Source organism: Oryx dammah, unplaced genomic scaffold, assembly GCF_014754425.2.
Source record: "Oryx dammah isolate SB20612 unplaced genomic scaffold, SCBI_Odam_1.1 HiC_scaffold_3, whole genome shotgun sequence".
NCBI lineage: Eukaryota > Metazoa > Chordata > Mammalia > Artiodactyla > Bovidae > Oryx > Oryx dammah.
In genome coordinates this window covers 60293992-60312751 of record NW_024070187.1, presented here as the reverse complement: position 1 = coordinate 60312751, position 18760 = coordinate 60293992, and positions in this window count along the sequence as shown.

The following is an 18760-nucleotide window of genomic DNA, read 5'->3' as shown; positions in this document are numbered from 1 at the left end:
CTTCAGTCGTGTCCGACTCTGTGCGACCCCATAGACGGCAGCCCACCAGGCTCCCCTGTCCCGGGGATTCTCCAGGCAAGAACACTGGAGTAGGTTGCCATTTCCTTCTCCAATGCATGAAAGTGAAAAGTGAAAGGGAAGTCGCTCAGTCGTGTCCGACTCTTAGCGACCCCGTGGACCGCAGCCTACCAGGCTCCTCTGTCCATGGGATTTTCCAGGCAAGAGTACTGGAGTGGGGTGCCATCGCCTTCTCCGAAGAGGCGGAGTTAATCAGTCGGCACACAGCGGGGGGCCTGAATCAGAGGAGTCCCGGAAGCGTTCTTAGAAAACCTAATTCTGGCGCAAAGTTTTGAAGTACAAGGAGAAGTTGGCTAAATGGGGAAGGGGAATGCAGACAGCGACGACAGTTCAATATAACCACAAAGGTCACTCTGGAAACAGGATAAGGGGATGATCAGAGGGGCAAACCCATAAGCCCACCAGGGGCAGGCTTCCCTGGTGGTCCAGTGGTTAAGAGTACTTCTTGCAATGCAGGGGACACAGGTTTGATCCCTGACCTGAGAAGATCCCAGGAGCAAGTGGGCAACTAAGCCTGTGCGCTACAACCACTGAGCCGGAATGCAGCAACTATTGAAGCCCTCCTGCCCTGAAACCTGTGCTCCTCAACAAGAGAAGCCACTGTAATGAGAAGCACGTGAATCGCAGCTACAGAGTAGGCCCCCGCACCACATCTAGAGAAAGCCAATACCACCAGCAGCAATGAAGACTCAGCACAGCGAAAATAAATAAATAATTTAAAACACCAGGGACTTCCGGGACTTCCCTGGTGGTCCAGTGGCCAAGACTCTGAGCTCCAAGTGCAGGAGGCCCGAGTTCAATCCCTAGTAGGAGAGCTAGATCCCACAGACCACAGTTAATAGTTCTCATGCCACAAGTAAAGATCCTGCATGCCTCAAATAAAACCCAGCACAGCCAAATACATAAACACAAATAAAAATTAAAAAAAAAAAATCCAGGGGCTTTATAGGGAGGCGATTGCATTTACAAGGGGGAAAGTGATGGGATTCTGAACCAAAGCAGTGTTGTGGGGGAAGAGAAGAGGAAAGATGACTTGGAGAGGCCATTCAGGATTGGTGGCTGACTAGGTATGAGTAGGCTGGAGAGGTAAGGTTATCTTCCGAGACCTAGAGAAGAGCTGTAGAGAAGGAAGACTTAGAAGATCTGGAGACTGAGAATAAAAACCTGAGGCTTTTTGAAGGAGGAAGCTGACTAGAGATACACAGGCAGCTGGTATGGTACCACACTTAAAAAGCATGACTCTTTTTTCTTCCTGGCTTGTGGAATCTTAGTTCCCTGCCTTGCCAGGCCTGCTGCTCAGTTGTGTCCAACTCTTTGCCACCCCTTGGAGTGTGGCCTGCCAGGCTCCTCTGTCCATGGGATTCTCCAGGCAAGAATACTGGAGTGGTTTGCCATTTCCTACTGTAGGGGATCTTCCCAACCCAAGGATCAAACCTAAGTCTCTCGTGTCTCCTGCATTGGCAGGCAGATTCCTCACCACTATAGCCAACTGGGAAGTCCTTAGTTCCCTGACCAGGGATCAAATCCATGTTGGTGGTAGTGGAAGCTCGGAGTTCTAACCACTGGACAGCCAGGGAAGTCCCAATATATTCCTATTCTATTGGAGAATTTATTTGATTCTCTTTTGTATTATAACCTGATAATTTTATATTCTTATCAAAGGTCTTACATTTCAGAAAGGAAACATGAGAAAGTGGAAAGTAGAAGAAGGTAGAGGACTTTCAGTGAATAACCTTATACACTGTATTTATAATTTATTTATTTTTAAACATTATTGGTTTTTTTGGCCCCACCCAGTGGCATGTGGGATCTTAGTTTTCTGACCAGGGCTCAAACTGGGCACCTCCTGCACTGAAAGCACAGATTCTTAACCATTGGACTGCCAGGGAAATCCCTGTATTTATGATTATTTAAAAAATATTCAATTAAAAATAAATACATTAAAAAATGGCCATAAAATAATACTAAGGTGGAATTAGTCCACTAATGGACAAATGTCCACTAATAATAGAAAGGCCCATCAATGAATGCTAAAACCATTGAGAGAAATGTTGATGGCACAATATTGACACAATTCTAAAGTATAACTCCAGAGATTTGTAGTTAAAAAAAAAAAAAATGAATCTTTTCCGTGGAGAAACATGTCAATTAAACCTTAATCAAGAGATCAAATTTAGCACCATAAATATACTGGGTTATCCTGACACTGCCTCCCGGTGTGACATAATATTTACAATATTCTCTAAAGAAATTCTTGGCAGAATATTTACTCCAAATTCAATCCAGCCCATCTAGACCTAACTTCCAGGCTACAGAAAATGTAAAGAGACAGATTAACAACTTAAACAACAGCATGAGACAAAAATCAAAATGCAGTTTTGATTTCTACAAAATAACTGGCCAGGATCCTTCAAATAATAAGTATCATTACAAAAGGTGAAAGAGCTATTCCAAATTAAAAGCATGTACAAAGTCACAGTAGGGCTTCCCAGGTGGCTCTAGTGGTAAAGAATCTGCCTGCCGACGCAAGAGATGCAAGAGACACAGGTTTGATCCCTGGGTGGGGAAGATGCCCTGGAGTAGGAAATGGCAACCCACTCCAGTATTCTTGCCTGGAAAATTCCATGGACAGAGGATCCCGGGGGGCTACAGTACACAGGGTCACAAAGAGTCAGATATGACAGCACACTCGAGCATACACACATGCAAAATCATAATAGCCAAGTGCATGGTTTGATTGTCTAGATTCTAGGTTGGGAGAGAGCAGTAAAAGAAATTTGGGGACAATTATAAATTATAGACACTCGATTACAGAGTGAATATTAGAAGACATTATGTGACTATTGTTAATTTTTTTTGAGGGAGATGTGATTTAGAGGTAGTTTCAGGATGTCTGCAACTTATATTCAAAAGTGTCAGCGAAAAAAAAGAAAAACTAAGTAGATGGATGGACAGATAGAACAAAAGCAAATGCAACAAAATGTTAATAATTGTTCAGTCAAGATGGAAGAGTATTGTATTATTCTCTGATTTCATCTGTGTTAAAATTTTCCACATTAAAAAGCTTAGAAGAAAATAAAAGGAATTTTGTTATAGCAATGTAATGCCTTCTGAGTTTTAGTATGCCCAAAATCATATGGTAATTTATTATCAGGTATTATATATAATATTCAGTCAACTTACAGCTTAGTTTGTTTTTCCAGTGGTATTGAAAGTGAACAGCAGCAGGATATGTCACTTTGGCATAAGGGTTATTTTAAGCTGAAGGCAGTTGAGAAGTAGCAATTGAGAATCTGTTCTCCCCTCCATTTGCCTAAAAACAGAACATAAATATGTGAAGTTCTTCCTCCTCCTCTCTCTACCAGTAAGGATGAAATTTACCCGAATCTGCGCAGACATGGCACCAAAGTAATCTATGTAACAAACTTTACTAACTAGCCCTCATTTTCCATTAGTTCCTCTATATAGTTGCCTTCCCACAATTTGCCACTCTAGAAACTCAAAAGTCCTTTCCCTTTGTCTTGTCACTTTTTGTTAAGATGCTATATATGCCAGAGTTTTAACCACCCCCTTTGAGTTACTCCCACGTGTATGAATCACGCATGTTATAAACTTTCCATGTTAATAAACTTTGATTTTTCTCTTGTTACTCTTTTTTGTCAGTCTAATTTATAGGACCACAGCCAATGAAACTAAGAAGGGTTAAGGGAAAACTTTTTACTTCCCATACAAAAGTCACTGAGATTGCAAAAGGATTTGTTTACATGGTTATTGAGTCAAATTTTTTCCTAACATCTAGCCTGGTATTTTAAATTGTCTCTTTGTTCAGTGCCCTAGAAAATTTGACAGCTACTAAGACTCAGAAGATTAAGATGCCTTTCTTACAGAAAGAAAAAGAGGTTGGAAAAGAACTAGTGTGACATGTTCTCAGAAAGATAACTTTTACATCCTTACCAAAGGTCTTACATTTGAGAAAGGAAACGAGAAAATGGAAAGTAGAAGAAGGTGGAGGACTTTGGTGAATATGAGAAAGGAAACGAGAAAATGGAAAGTAGAAGAAGGTGGAGGACTTTGGTGAATAGCCTTGTACACTTATTTATGATTTACTATTTATTATTTTTAACCTTTTTTTTTTGGTTACACCTGGTGGCATGCCAGATGTTAGTTTTCTGACCAGGGATCAAACTGGCACCACCTGCAGTGGAATTTATGGTTTGGTCAATTCCATTAAAATTATCAGTGCCAGCAGATCTTTCAGAAAACCTTTTTTTTTTTTTAACTCCCAGGAGTCCATGTGTCACAGAAGTTAATCTCTTGCCATATTTACTTTATATATTTTCTTTTTCATAAAGCAATACATATACAGTTGAAAATCATCTCCATCCCATTAACCCAATTACCCAGAGCTACCTCTTCATGGAAGTTACTATATTCTTTCTGTTCATCTTTATTACATACATACTTATTACCTGGGTACATGGAGAATAAACAATATACAGTACAGCTTTGAATCCTTTAACATTTTCAATAGATGGTACCATACTTCATGTACCTCTTGGAACCTTTTTTCAGTGTTTAAGCTATGTCCACGTTAGTATACCTAGGCTTAGTTTGTTTATTCTAGTGATAAATACTATATCTTATAGTACTTTATTTATGAATTACCAAAATTAATCTTAATGATGAACATTTAGTTTTTCACTTTTAAAATCAATTCTACAGTGAGTAGTTTTGAGCTTGTATCTAGAGTAAATATTTGAAGTGGAATGGGTAAGCCATAGGGTATCTTCAATCTTGCATATTAAAATAGTTGCAAATTTACTCCCCCAAGTAGCTGTACTTAGTATATGAGAAAATTCTTAATTCCTGGCAACACTTGTTAGTTTCAGTTCTCACTGAGCATATATGTGTGAAATGGCATATCATTGCCTTTTTTGCATTACATATCATTTGCATTTTCCTAAGTAACTATGAGGTTGAGCCTCTTTTCACAACTTTGTGTTGTCTTTTATTATTCTTCAGTTCAGTTCAGCGACTCAGTAGTGTCTGACTCTTTGCGACCCCATGGATTGCAGCATGCCAGCCTTCCCTGTCCTTCACCAACTCCCGGAGCCTACTCAAACTCATGTCCATTATGTCAATGATGCCATCCAACCATCTCATCCTCTGTCATCCCCTTCTCCTCCGGCCTTCAATCTTTCCCAGCATCAGGGTATTTTCAAATGAGTTGGTTCTTCAGATCAAGTGGCCAAAGTATTGGAGTTTCAGCATCAGTCCTTCCAATGAATATTCAGGACTGATTTCCTTTACGATGGACTGGTTGGATCTCCTTGCAGTCCAAGGGGCTCTCAAGAGTCTTCTCCAACACCACAGTTCAAAAGCATCAATTCTTTGGTGCTCAGCTTTCTTTATGGTTCAACTCTCACATCCATATATGACTACTGGAAAAACCATAGCTTTGCCTAGACGGACCTTGTTGGTAAAATAATGTCTCTGTTTTTTAATATGCTGTCTAGGTTGATCATAGCTTTTCTTCCAAGGAGGAAGCATCTTTTAATTTCACTACTGCAGTCACCATCTGCAGTGATTTTGGAGCCCCAAAAAATAGTCTCTCACTGATTGCATTGTTTCCCCATCTATTTGCCATGAAGTGATGGGACCAGATGCCATGATCTTCGTTTTCTGAATGTTGAGCTTTGAGCCAACTTTTTCACTCTCCTCTTTCACTTTCATCAAGAGGCTCTTTACTTCTTCACTTTCTGCCATAAGGGTGGTGTCATCTGCACATCTGAAGTTATTGACATTTCTCCTGGAAATCTTGATTCTGGCTTGTGCTTCATCCAGCTCGGCATTCGGCATTTTGCATGATGTCCTCTGCATGTAAGTTAAATAAGCAGGGTGACAATATACAGCCTTGACGTACTCCTTTCCTGATTTGAAACCAGTCTGTTGTTCCATGTCCAATTATAACTGCGGTTTCCTGATCTGCATACAGATTTCTAAGGAGGCAGGTCAGGTGATATGGTATTCTCATCTCTTTAAGAATTTTCCACAGCTTGTGATCCACACAGTCAAAGGCTTTGGTGTAGTCAATAAAGCAAAAGTAGATGTTTTTCTGGAACTCTCTCACTTTTTCAATGATCCAGCAGATGTTGGCAATTTGATCTCTGGTTCCTCTGCCTTTTCTAAATCCAGCTTGAACAGCTGGAAGTTTCTCGGTTCACGTACTGTTGAAACCTGGCTCGGAGAATTTTGAGCATTACTTTGCTAGTGTGTGAGATGGGTGGAATTGTGCAGTAGTTTAAACAACAACATTCTTTGGCATTGCCTTTCTTTGGGATTAGAATGAAAACTGACCTTTTCCAGTCCTGTGGCCACTGCTGAGTTTTCCAAATTTGCTGGCATATTGAGTGCAGCACTTTCACAGCATCATCTTTCAGGATTTGAAACAGCTCAAGTGGAATTCCATCCCCTCCACTAGCTTTGTTCCTAGTGATGCTCCCTAGGCCCACTTGATATTGCATTCCAGGATGTCTGGCTCTAGGTTATCTGGGTCATGAAGATCTTTTTTGTATAGTTCTTCTGTGTATTCTTGCCACCACTTCTTAATATCATCTGCTTCTGTTAGGTCCATACCATTTCTGTCCTTTGTTGTGCCCATCTTTGCATGAAATGTTCCCTTGGTGTCTCTGATTTTCTTGAAGAGATCTCTAGTCTTTCCCATTCTATTGTTTTCCTCTATTTCCTTGCATTGATCGCTGAGGAAGGCTTTCTTATCTCTCCTTGCTATTCTTCGGAACTCTGCGTTCAAATGGGTAAACCTTTTCTCCTTTGCCTGTAGCTTCTCTTCTTTTCGCAGCTATTTGTAAGGCCTTGTCAGACAGCCATTTTGCCATTTTCATTTCTTTTTCTTGGGGATGGTCTTGATCCCTGCCTCCTGTGCAATGTCACAAACCTCCGTCCATAGTTCTTCAGGCGCTCTGTCTCTCAGATCTAACCCCTTGAACCTATTTCTCACTTCCACTGTATAATCATAAGGGATTTGATTTAGGTCATACCTGAATGGTCTAGTAGTTTCCTCTACTTTCTTAAATTTAAGTCTGAATTTGGCAATAAGGAGTTCATGATCTGAACCACAGTCAGCTCCCAGTCTTGTTTTTGCTGACTGTATAGAGCTTCTCCTTTGGCTGCAAAGAATATAATCAATCTGATTTCGGTGTTGACCATCTGGTGATGTCCATGTGTAGAGTCTTGTGCTGTGTTGTTGGAAAAGGGTGTTTGCTGTGACCAGTGCGTTCTCTTGGCAAAACTCTGTTAGTCTTTGACCTCCTTTGCTTTGTACTCCAGGGCCAAATTTCCTGTTACTCCAGGTGTTTCTTGTCTTCCTACTTTTGCATTCCAGTCCCCTATAATGAAGAGGACATCTTTTTTGGTGTTAGTTCTAGAAAGTTTTGTAGGTCTTCATAGAAGCATTCAACTTCAGCTTCTTCAGCATTACTGGTCGGGGCATAGGCTTGGATTACTGTGATATTGAATGGTTTGCCTTGGAAATGAATAGAGATCTTTCTGTTATTTTTGAGATTGCATCCAAGTACTGCATTTTGGACTCTATTGTTATTATTAACATCCATATTATTTATTGTTTTAATTTTGAAAATACATGTGTAAATGTTAAAATTATGTTTTGATAAGTAGTCCTTTGTTATGAGCTGGAAGTTTTCTGCTCCCTTTTAAAGCTGAATCAAAATAATAAGTGAATGCATGGGGCACAGACAGAGAAACAGGCTGTCCCACAAACCTAGACACCAAGCTGAGCTAGAGACTGCCAGGCTTGGATCTGTGAAACTGTTAACTTAAGATAAATGAAAAGGGGGCACCAACCAGGCTGCTTTCCAAATCTTGTTGATTTATGAATGATGATATTCCCCATCAAAACTCTTTTAATAGGTTGACTTTGTTTTCCTGACTGAATCAATTTAATCATATTATTCTAAGAACTGAGCTATTTTGATTTCAATCCCTTTGCTTCTTCTGCATTCTCAGATGTGCTAAAAATAGACTAAAAGGGACCACAGACCTAGTCCTACAGTGGAGGTTCTAGAAAGATTTCAAGGAAGAGCTAATGTGTTTTGAATACATAAAAATAAGGGGGTAACTACCTTTATTACAAATGGTGCTCACTTTTAGTGACATTAGATTTTCTTTTTCTATTGCCCTTCCCTAGAGCATGAGCCTCTGAAAGGCAGAGTATATTTTCTCCATTTCTGTGTCATTCTTCCAGACTTCAGACAAAGTATAGATGCTGATGTGGGTCCCAGGCCAGTGTTTCAGGAACTTCAGGGACAGCATAAAATGTACTGAGGTTGTAATGGGAGAAGCTGAAGTCACTTTGTCAAGACATTTGGTTGTGTAACAGCTTTTGTTGTTAACTATTCAATGCCATGACATGTGTCATTTTTCCTCTGTGGGAAGAAAATTGTGAAAATAAAACTATTGTGAATACTTTTATGATTTGTGTTATGTTTAATATATGCATGATATTTAACCCCCTTTTTTAATTAATTAATTTTGGGGGGGCTGCTCTGGTTCTTTATTGCTGCACAGGCTTTCTCTACCTGTGGTACATGGTTACTAGAGTGCATGGGCTCAGTACTCATGACACAAGGGCTGCATTGCCCCACAGCATGTGGAATCTTCCCACTCTAAGAATCAAACCCATGTCCCATGCATTGGCAGGTGGATTCTTAATTGAAGGATCACCAGGGAAGTCCTGTTTTTGTTTTCTAACAATTGGAAATTGTCTTTTTCCCCTATAGTGCTATGCTGTGTTTAGTCGCTGAGTTGTCTGACTCTGCGACCCAATGGACTGTAGCCCACCAGTATCCTCTGTCCATGGAATTCTCCAGGCAAGAATACTGGAGTGTGTAGTCATGCCCTCCTCCAGGGGATCTTCCCAACCCAGAGATCTAATCCAGGTCTCCCACATTGCAGGCGGATTCTTTACTGTCTGAGCCACCAGGGAAGCCCAAGAAAACTGGAGTGGGTAGCTTATCCCTTCTCCAGGGGAACTTCCCGACGCAGGAATCAAACTGCATTGCACGTGGATTCTTAACCAGCTGAGCTATCAGGGAAGCCCTTTTTCCCCTAGTGTATTTATTTAGTTTCTTTGATTAGTCTGTTTCATAATGTTAAGTTAATTAAATAAGAAGGCCATGAGACCAAGGTGGTTCTAATACCTTATTAACCTACTAAGCAAACCAAAATCTAAGCCTATTAATACCTCAAGGTTAAGAAATCAAAACCTAAGGACAACCAATTGCAAACAGCCAACTAAGCTTTTCCAGATAAGGCGAATATTTAAGCTATAGCCAATAAATTAGCTTTATTGCTTTGCTTCTGCCTTTTTTTTGTTGTTTTTCTATAAAAGCCTTTCCCTTAGCTCCTGTCAGTGAACTCCTACTAATTCTGGTTTAGTAGTGATTATAATTGACTTTTGCTCAAATACACTGTTAACATTCTTAATGTACCTCAGTAGTGAGTTCACTTCCCAAATCTACAAGGTCTTCTTAGTCAGGACTGTCTTGATTGCAAGTAACAGAAATTAAACCCAAACAGGTTTCAAGGGGAAAAGAGACAAAATGGCTACTTTAAAGAGACCAGAGGTAAATGATCTTGTGACAGGCATGACAGGACTTAAGAGTACAAATGATATCAAAGGAGTGGATATGTGTTCTGGTTTCTGCTTCCCTCTGAGTTGACTTCATTGCCAAACCGATCCTTCCTTAACTTCTATTCATATTGCACCAGGTTAGCAAGACCAGCCCATAGAAAGTGCTTCTTGCCTGGTACTTTCAAATAATGGTCCAAACTTGATTCTCAATGGGTCAATTCTGGTCCCATAAGTTCTTAAACCAATTGGCAAGACAGAAAGGCCAGGCTTGGGTCATTCACCCACATTTGTTTAAATGAAGTGGTAAGAGGAATATGTGTGGAATCAGCCTCATCTGAAACCGTGTGTTGCTGTGAAAAGAATGAGGTATGGATGCCAAGAAAGCAAAAACTATATAATTCTGCTTCAATCATAATTTTTTTAGCTGATGCTTTATGTACATATATATATATATTTTTTTTCAAATCCTTTTCAATCAGTTTCTACTTGATAAGAGTTTTCCATGGGATGAGAGTCAAGTCCTAAGTGTTACCCAGCTTACTTTAATTGAAAAAAAGAAAATTCTACTGTAACACCAACTCTGTAGCTGAAGCAGTTGGCCACTAAGAGGCCATTACTCCTTTTGGCTAGAAATTGGCTGATGGAGCAAGAATTGATTCCAGAATTATTGATGATTTGGCTCTTCCCAGTTTTCAAGGGGGATTCTATTGAACCATCAAGTCATCAATTTGCTCATTTCTGCTACCATCAGTGATTAATGATCCTGTGGTTGCATAGGGCATTTTTGCAATGCTAAGTGCTGAGTCATTTATCTCATTAGGAATATATTCCTACTTTTATTTGCTGCCCCAAAGTAGTTCTGTAAGCTCTGCAGTTATAGTGTGAGTATTGGGTCTTAATTTGTGTGTGTGTGTGTGTGTGTGTGTGTGTGTGTGTGTGTGTACATGTGCCTGTCTTCATCTTTGACCAAGCTATTTTTAAGCTTTGTAAATTGTAAATAGTTGATAAGTAATGCAATCAGCAATACTTATTTTTTAGTTTTCTATTATTGCTTTAAGAAATTTCCACTGCTATGGTTCCTTAAACATTGCAAATTTACAGTCATACAGTTCTAGAGAAATTCCACATAAGTTTCCCTGGGCTAAAATGAAGATATCTGTAGGGCTTTATTCCTTTCTGGAGGCTGTAGGGGGAAATTTATTTCCTTGATTTTCCCAGCTTTTAAAGCCCACTCTATTTTTGGCTTCTTGATCCTCTTTTTCCCTTCTTCAAAGCCAGCAAGCAATGTAGCAGTTTTTCTGAGCATCTTTCTGTGGTTAACAGTGCCCCCAAGGCTATCCCCTCCAGTATTCTGGCCTAGAGAATTCCATGGACTGTATAGGCCAGGGGGTCACAAAGAGTCGGACATTATTGAGCTACTTTCACTTTCTCTCTGACTCTGTTTTGCTTACCTTCTTCCACTTTTAAGAACCCTTGTGATTACATTGGGCCTACTTGGATAATCCAGGATACTCTCTCTGTACTAAAGTCAGCTGGTTAGCAATCTTAATTCTGTCTGCAGACTTAATTCCATTTCACCATTGTACCTATCTACACGTTCTAAGGACATCTGTGGTTCTGTGGACATCTTGCAGATAAGGGGAGGAAAGCACTATTGTACCTTTCACATCCTCAAACACATAAATAATTTTGCCTAGTGGAGATGGAATTGTCTTCTCTATATGCCGACAAAAGTCTGTATTGTCAAAGCTATGGTTTTTCCAGTAGTCATGTATGGATGTGAGAGTTGGACCATAAAGAAAGCTGAGCACAGAAGAATTGATACTTTTGAACTGTGATGTTGGAGAAGATTCTTGAGAATCCCTTGGACTACAAGGAGCTCAAACTAGTCTATCCTAAAGGAAATCAGTTCTGAATATGCATTGGAAAGACTGATGCTGAAGCTGAAGCTCCAATACTTTGGCACCTGATGCGAAGAACGGACTCCGTAGAAAAGACTCTGATGCTAGGAAAGATTGAAGGCAGGAGGAGAAGGAGATGACAGAGAATGAGATGGCTGGATGGCATCACTGGCTCGATGGACATGAGTCTGAGCAAGTTCTAGGAGTTGGTGATGGACAGGGAGCCCTGGTGTGCTGCAGTCCATGGGGTCACAAAGAGTCAGACACAACTGAGTGACTGAACAGCAACCTATATATGAAACCATGCAGCTCAAATTGGGACTCCAATCCAGCCAAAACCCACACTGGGACTTGAACCCATGTTCTTTTAACTAAAATCACACACCTGGTCTCAGGACTTAATGAGACTAGGTTCTTCATATCTCACTGCAGAAAGAATTCGCTGAGAGACAAAGTGATAGATAAGATGGACATTTACTTAGAGAGAAATACACTTCACGGATAGAATGTGGGCCATCTCAGATGGGGAGAGTGGCACCAGGGCATGGGGTTGTCAGTTCTTATAAGGGTGGGTAATTTCATAGGCTAATAGGTGGGAGGAGTCTTCCAGCTATTTTGGGGAAGGGGTGGAGATTTCCAGGAATTGGGTCACAGCCCACTCTTTGAACTTCTATGGCAACCCACTCCAGTGTTCTTGCCTGGAGAATTCCAGGGACAGGGGAGCCTGGTGGGCTGCCATCTATGGGGTTGCACAGAGTCGGACACGACTGACGCGACTTAGCAGCAGCAGCAGCATGGTCAGCCTTGAAGCTGTCATGGCACCTGTGGGTATAGCTTGCTAATGTGTAACAAAGAGTTTGCTGAGGCTCAAGGTCTACCATCTTGGACCTATTCAGTTCCAATCAGTTTGTGTTGTATCCTTGGGCTATGTTATTCTTTTATAGGTTATGCCCTGCCCCCTTTCCTCCTGTGTCATATATCTGCATATAGGCTGCACCCCCTCTGGCTTGCAAGCCCTGTACTTGCCCAGCTTCACAACTGAAGAGTAGCCAGGAGTCAGGGACAGAGACATCAATGGTTTAACAGATAGGGGGATTTTACGTGTTCAAAACAAGGTCCTGGAGCAAAACCCCTACCACTGGCGATGGGCAGGACGTGGCAGTAGTCTTTGCTCTCCAGGGAATGGGGGGTTGTGGGGTGGGAGGGTTACCTGTCATGGTGGGAATTGACATTAGGTTGGTTCATTGGTTACCAGGGAAACTAGCCGAGAGGAACACCCTTCACCATTCCTTTGATATGCTAGCTTGGTAGCTAAAGTTAGAAGGATCTTTTGCTGGGGCCTGGGGCAAGTATGTAGGGAGGTCAGTCAGGTGAGCAGGGTATAGGTGAAGCAGGCACTGGTCAAGCCTGGATGTACCGAAAGCAAGAGAAGAGCCATCTTGGGTGGTCCGATCATACATATACTCAAGATGTGATCTAGGGCTTTAGAAAATGAGGACATCTACCACTCTCTTCTGTCATTCATAAATTTCAACATGGGCAGGAGATGGACCTGGCTGGGACTGTATTGGTTCAAAGTCAAAGATCAGGTTACTTACCCCTACATTTGAAAATCATATTTGTGTCACAGTCAATTAAGAGAATTGTTTTAGATTATCTGTTCATTACCCTAGCTGGATCCCAGAAGGTTTACAATCTACATCTTAAAGAGAAAACTGATAATTAGCTAACCACCCTACCTCTAGTCATTGAGCAACAAATAATGTTTTGGGAAAGACTAGACTAGATGAACATTTTAAACATTTCTACATAGGAGTGTAGAATATCCATTACTCTTCACAAGGATGTTGGGGAGTTATCTGTTCTGCAATTACCCTAGCTCTATTTTCTTTCATCTCAAGCACCTAAACTCACCTTGACATGGTAAGTTACTCTAAGCTTTACCCTACCTTTTGAAGCACAGCATCTCAATAGATAAAAATTTCCAGTAGTCTAGAAGAAACAAGGAAAATACAAGACAATAAATTCAATGTTTCTTTATTCATCTGAAAATTAATAAAAGGAAACTTCACTGAAATGGAATCAGGAGTCCAGAAGGGGGAGCTCTCATACACACAGCACTCTACATGATACCCCAATAGGAAGTGATGTACTTTCCATCTCCAGCAGAATGACACTACTTTACCACCGTCATTCGGAGAAAGAAAGATATTCTCCTTGCCTGGCAATAGCTCAGCCAGTGAGGGACTGTCTCAACTCCGCCAGTGAAAGGACACTGTACCTCCAATTCCCAGTTTCCTACAATGGACTTGTTGTTTATAACAGCCCCTCCCAACCTCTCCTTCTCTTTGAGTTTCCCCTTCCTTTGTTTTAAAGGGCTTGCAAGTGGTTCACTATAGTTGTATGTCCCCAGTAACAATTCTTTGCTGCGCCTGCATAAACCCATTTTGCTGGTGAAATAACTGATTATTTTATTGTTTTAGGCTAACATTACCGATCCGAATCCTTTTCATTTGATACTTGTCACTGAGGAACTGTGCTCTAATTATAACAAATTTTTAGCAAAATAAAAATGAGTAATAAACAATGATAATAATGATAGTAAAATGAACATCAGATAATGGAATTTGTATGCATGTTAGAAACCTGAAAAAATCAGTTTGGGTTCTAAATGGCATTTAAGTGTATTTATCCTTTTGATCAGAGTCTAAAGGAACAATGTTTGTACTTATTTCTTTCTAATCTACATATTGTCTCTCCATTAGTGAAGAAAATAATTTGTTATGTTAGATGATGGACTTATTATGCTTTAATATTTTTCATTATGAAATTAGTATATAATTATATTGGAAAATTTGGAAAAGAATTTTTAAAATAAGAGGAAAAGTTATTCACAGAACAGCCTTCTAGACCACCACTGGCTTTCATTAATGCCTAAGTTTTTGTTGGACTTTTTTATTACATTGTAAAATTCATCTATATAAAAAATTTTTATATTACTCTTTTCACATAATACAATAAGCAATCCATGTCATTGTTACTTAAGTTTTATTGGTTACATAGTATTTTACCAGTTACGTATTCCATAGTTTAGGTATTATTGCTATATTTGTTATCTTTATAGCTGTAATAGGAATTTGACTGTTTAGGTGGCTGAAAAGATATTTATTCACTTTTTATCACTGTTTTATTACTGCTTATTATTAAATAATTAATAAAAATTTATGAAGAGCAAAATTCAGTAGTTAACATTTTCAAAATATAAAATTTAGATTTTTTTATTTAAAAAATTCTCCAACAGAACCTTTAAAAACAAAACTTTAAAACTCAGCACAAATCACTAGACTATTTGTTCATGAATTCATCTACAGTTTTCAAGACAATGAGAAATTCTCCTTGGCATCAAGTGTCATTGTTACACATATTGCATAACAACAGACATATAGCGATCACTGACCATAAGCTTAGTAAGAACAACTTGTAAATGTAGGCAGCAAACACATAGTATAAAAATAAAATGAAAGTCAGTGTTAAGCACCAGTCCCTTCTATTTTATTCAGAGCTGTTTTTTCAATATTTATTCATCTATTCATTAAATAATGAAGGGGTCAGTAACTAGGTACCAGACATTGGAGAGAGAATAGTTACTATTAATAAAAAAGGTGAGGGCCCTGTCCTCTTACGGCTTTCATTCTAGGGCAGGCTGGGTCATCTGCAAACTGCTTATCATGGTATATTCAGCGCCCTCTGGGATCTGGCTGCTAATGATGAAGAATCAGAACATTGTGCTGAGTTATTCAAAAGACACTGCCCCTGTCTTGGCACTCGTGTCCTCTGTGGTAGCTAGTTAATATGAACATGACCTCTCCTATGGCTAGGCTTGACATTATCAAGGGAGGGAATGTTCATGAAAGTTTAGGAAAAGAAAGACATGTGGAGAGAACTGTCTTAGCAGCAGCTGTAGCTTTTGGTCTAAGAGGAAGCCATTCTGCAGCAACCCCACAGGGAGAAAGCCAGGGATTTAAAAAAAAATAACTCATTCCTGCCTCCCTCTGATCTCCTACCAGGGATTTGGATTGCTCAAATCTATACTGAAGCTAGGGAGCAAGGGTGACTGTTGATGCAGCTCATGTAATCCGATTCCCATGTCCAGGAACTGAGCAGAGAAGGGTCTGAAGGGACAAACAAAAGTTATTCAGCACAAACCCTGTGAAATGCGCACCATTATTGTGCCCATTTTACAGATATGGGAACTCAAAGTGTTAGTCGCTCAGTCATGTCTGACACTCTGTAATTCCATGGACTGTAGCCTGTCAGGCTCCTCTGAACATGGGATTTTCCAGGCAAGAATACTGAAGTGGATTGCCATTCACTTCTCCACGGGGTGGGAACTGAGGTATCCATAGTAATGTGCCCATTAGATAATGAAAGTATTGGAAAAACTGACATTGAAATCCAGAGTCTGTGTATTTGCTATCTATACCGTCATTTTTGCCTCTGTGATATCTCCCAAACAGTGCCCTACACAGGAGAGGTCCTCAGTAACACTTTTTGAAAGGAAGGAAAAGGAAAGAAGAAATAAAGGAAACTATTTGTAAAGATTTAAGTTAGCTCTCTAGAAGAATATCCTGGGTTAACAAAGGCAACAGATCCTCATCTGGCAAATTTTCATGAACCAGAAAAATCCTTGATTTTAAGGATTGCTCAAGTGAACTCTCCCCTTGAAGGTGAAGGGTATGAGTCAGAGAGGCTGTATCCAAGATCCTGTCTCCATGATTCTTCCTAATAAAAAATTTTTTTTCTGTTAAAAAAAATGACAGAAAATTTACCATTTAAAAGTATACATTTCAGTGGCATTAAATACATTCACATTGTTGTATAACCATTACCACCATCCATCTCCAAAAATTCTTCACCTTCCCAAACTGAAACTCTGTACCCACTAAACAACTCCCTATTCCTCCTCTTCAGCCACTGGCAACCATCATCCATCTTTCTGTCTCTATGCTTTTGACTATTCTGTGTGTCTTATATGGGGCTCCCCTGGTGGCTCAGCAGTTAAGAATCCACCAGCAAAGCAGGGGATGTAGGAGACCTGGGTTCAGTCCCTGGGCTGGTAAGATCCCCTGAAGGAGGAAATGGCACCCCACTCCAGTATTCTTGCCAGGACAATCCTATGAACAGAGGAGCTTGGTGGGCTACAGTCCATTGGGGTCACAAAGAGTCAGACTCATTTGAGCACACACACATGTCCCTTATAAAAAAGGAATCCTATTGATACAGCCACTATGGAGAACAATATAGAGATTATCTAAAAGTTAAAAACAGAGCTACCATATGACCTAGCAGTCCCACTCCTGGGCATATATTCAGAGAAAACCATAATTGAAAGATGCACATGCTCTGATGTTCACTGCAGCACTATTTACAGTAGCCAGGACACGGAAGCAACCTAAATGTCCACTGACAAAGGAATGGATAAAGAAGATGTGGTACATATACACAATTGAATACTACTCAGTCATAACAAAGAATGAAGTAATGCTATTTGCAGCAACACAGATGGGCCTAGAGATTGTCATACAAAATGAAGTAAGAAAGAGACAAATATTGCATATCAATGCTTATATGCAGAATCTAGAAAATGGTACAGATGAACTTATTTGCAAAGCAAAAATAGAGTCACAGATGTAGAAAACAAACTTATGGGAAGGGCTGCTAAGTCACTTCAGTCGTGTCCAACTCTGTGCGACCCCACAGACGGCAGCCCACCAGGCTCCCCCATCCCTGGGACTCTCCAGGCAGGAACACTGGAGTGGGTTACCATTTCCTTCTCCAATGCAGGAAAGTGAAAAGTGAAAGTGAAGTCGCTCAGTCGTGTCCGACTCTTAGCGACCCCATGGACTGCAACCTACCAAGCTTTCCAGGCAAGAGTACTGGAGTAGGGTGCCATTGCCTTCTCCGGTAGAAGGGAAGGGAGGTGGGATGAATTAGGAGATTGGGATTGACATAAATACACTACTTCCATAAAATAGATAACTAATGAGAACCTAATGTATAGCACAAGGAACTCTACTCAAATGTTCTGTGGTGTCCTAAATGGGAAGGGAAACTTAAAAAGAGTGGGTGTGTGAATATGTATAAATGATTCACTTTGCTGTACAGCAGAAACTAACATAACATTGTTAAGTAACTATACTCCAATAAAAATTAATAAAAAATAAAGTAAATCACATACCATTTGTCCTTTTGTGTCTGGTTTATTTCATTTAGTATAATGCTTCAAAGTTCATCCAGGTTGCAGTATGCATCAGAATTTCATTCCTTTTTTTTTTTAAATTTCTTCCTTTTTAAGGCTACCTATTGCATTATATGTATATATCGTATTTTTTTCACCCCCATTCCCTCCTTCCCTTTATATGTCACATTTTAGGTATTCACCCATCAAAAAACATTAGGGTTGTGTTAATCTTTTGGCCTCAGTGAATGATGCCACCGTGAATAATGGTGTACAAATAGCTGTTTGAGTCCCTGCTTTTAATTCTTTCAGACGTATACCCAGAAATCAAATTGCTGGAGTATGTGGTAAATCTATGTTTAACTTTTTGAGGAACAATCATCCTCTTTTCATAGTGGCTGCACCATTTTATAAATACCTTCCTGCCAGCAGCACACATGGGTCCCAGTTTCTCCCTAGCCTTGCCAACACTTGCTGTTTCTGTTTTGTTGTTGTTGTTGTTGTTAATAACCTGATGGCTATGAAGCGGTATCTCATTTCAGCTTTGATTTACGTTTTCGTTTTTGCCTGCACCACCTGACCTGTGGGATCTGAGCTCCACAACCAAGGACTGAACCCATGAGGTCACAGTGAAAGGGTGGACTCCTAACCGCTGGAGAGCCACGGAATTCCCTAACGTCTTCTTTTCTCTTGTAATGTTCTTCCTTTATTTATTCAGTTTTGGCTGTACTGAATCTTTGTTGCTACGCTGGCTTTTTCTCTAGTTTCGGTGTTTGGGCTTCTCATCTCAGCAGCTTCTCTTGTTGTGGAGCTGGGCTGCAGGGTGGGGGCTTCAGCCGTTAAGTTTCTCAGGCTTCGGAGGACAGGCTCAAT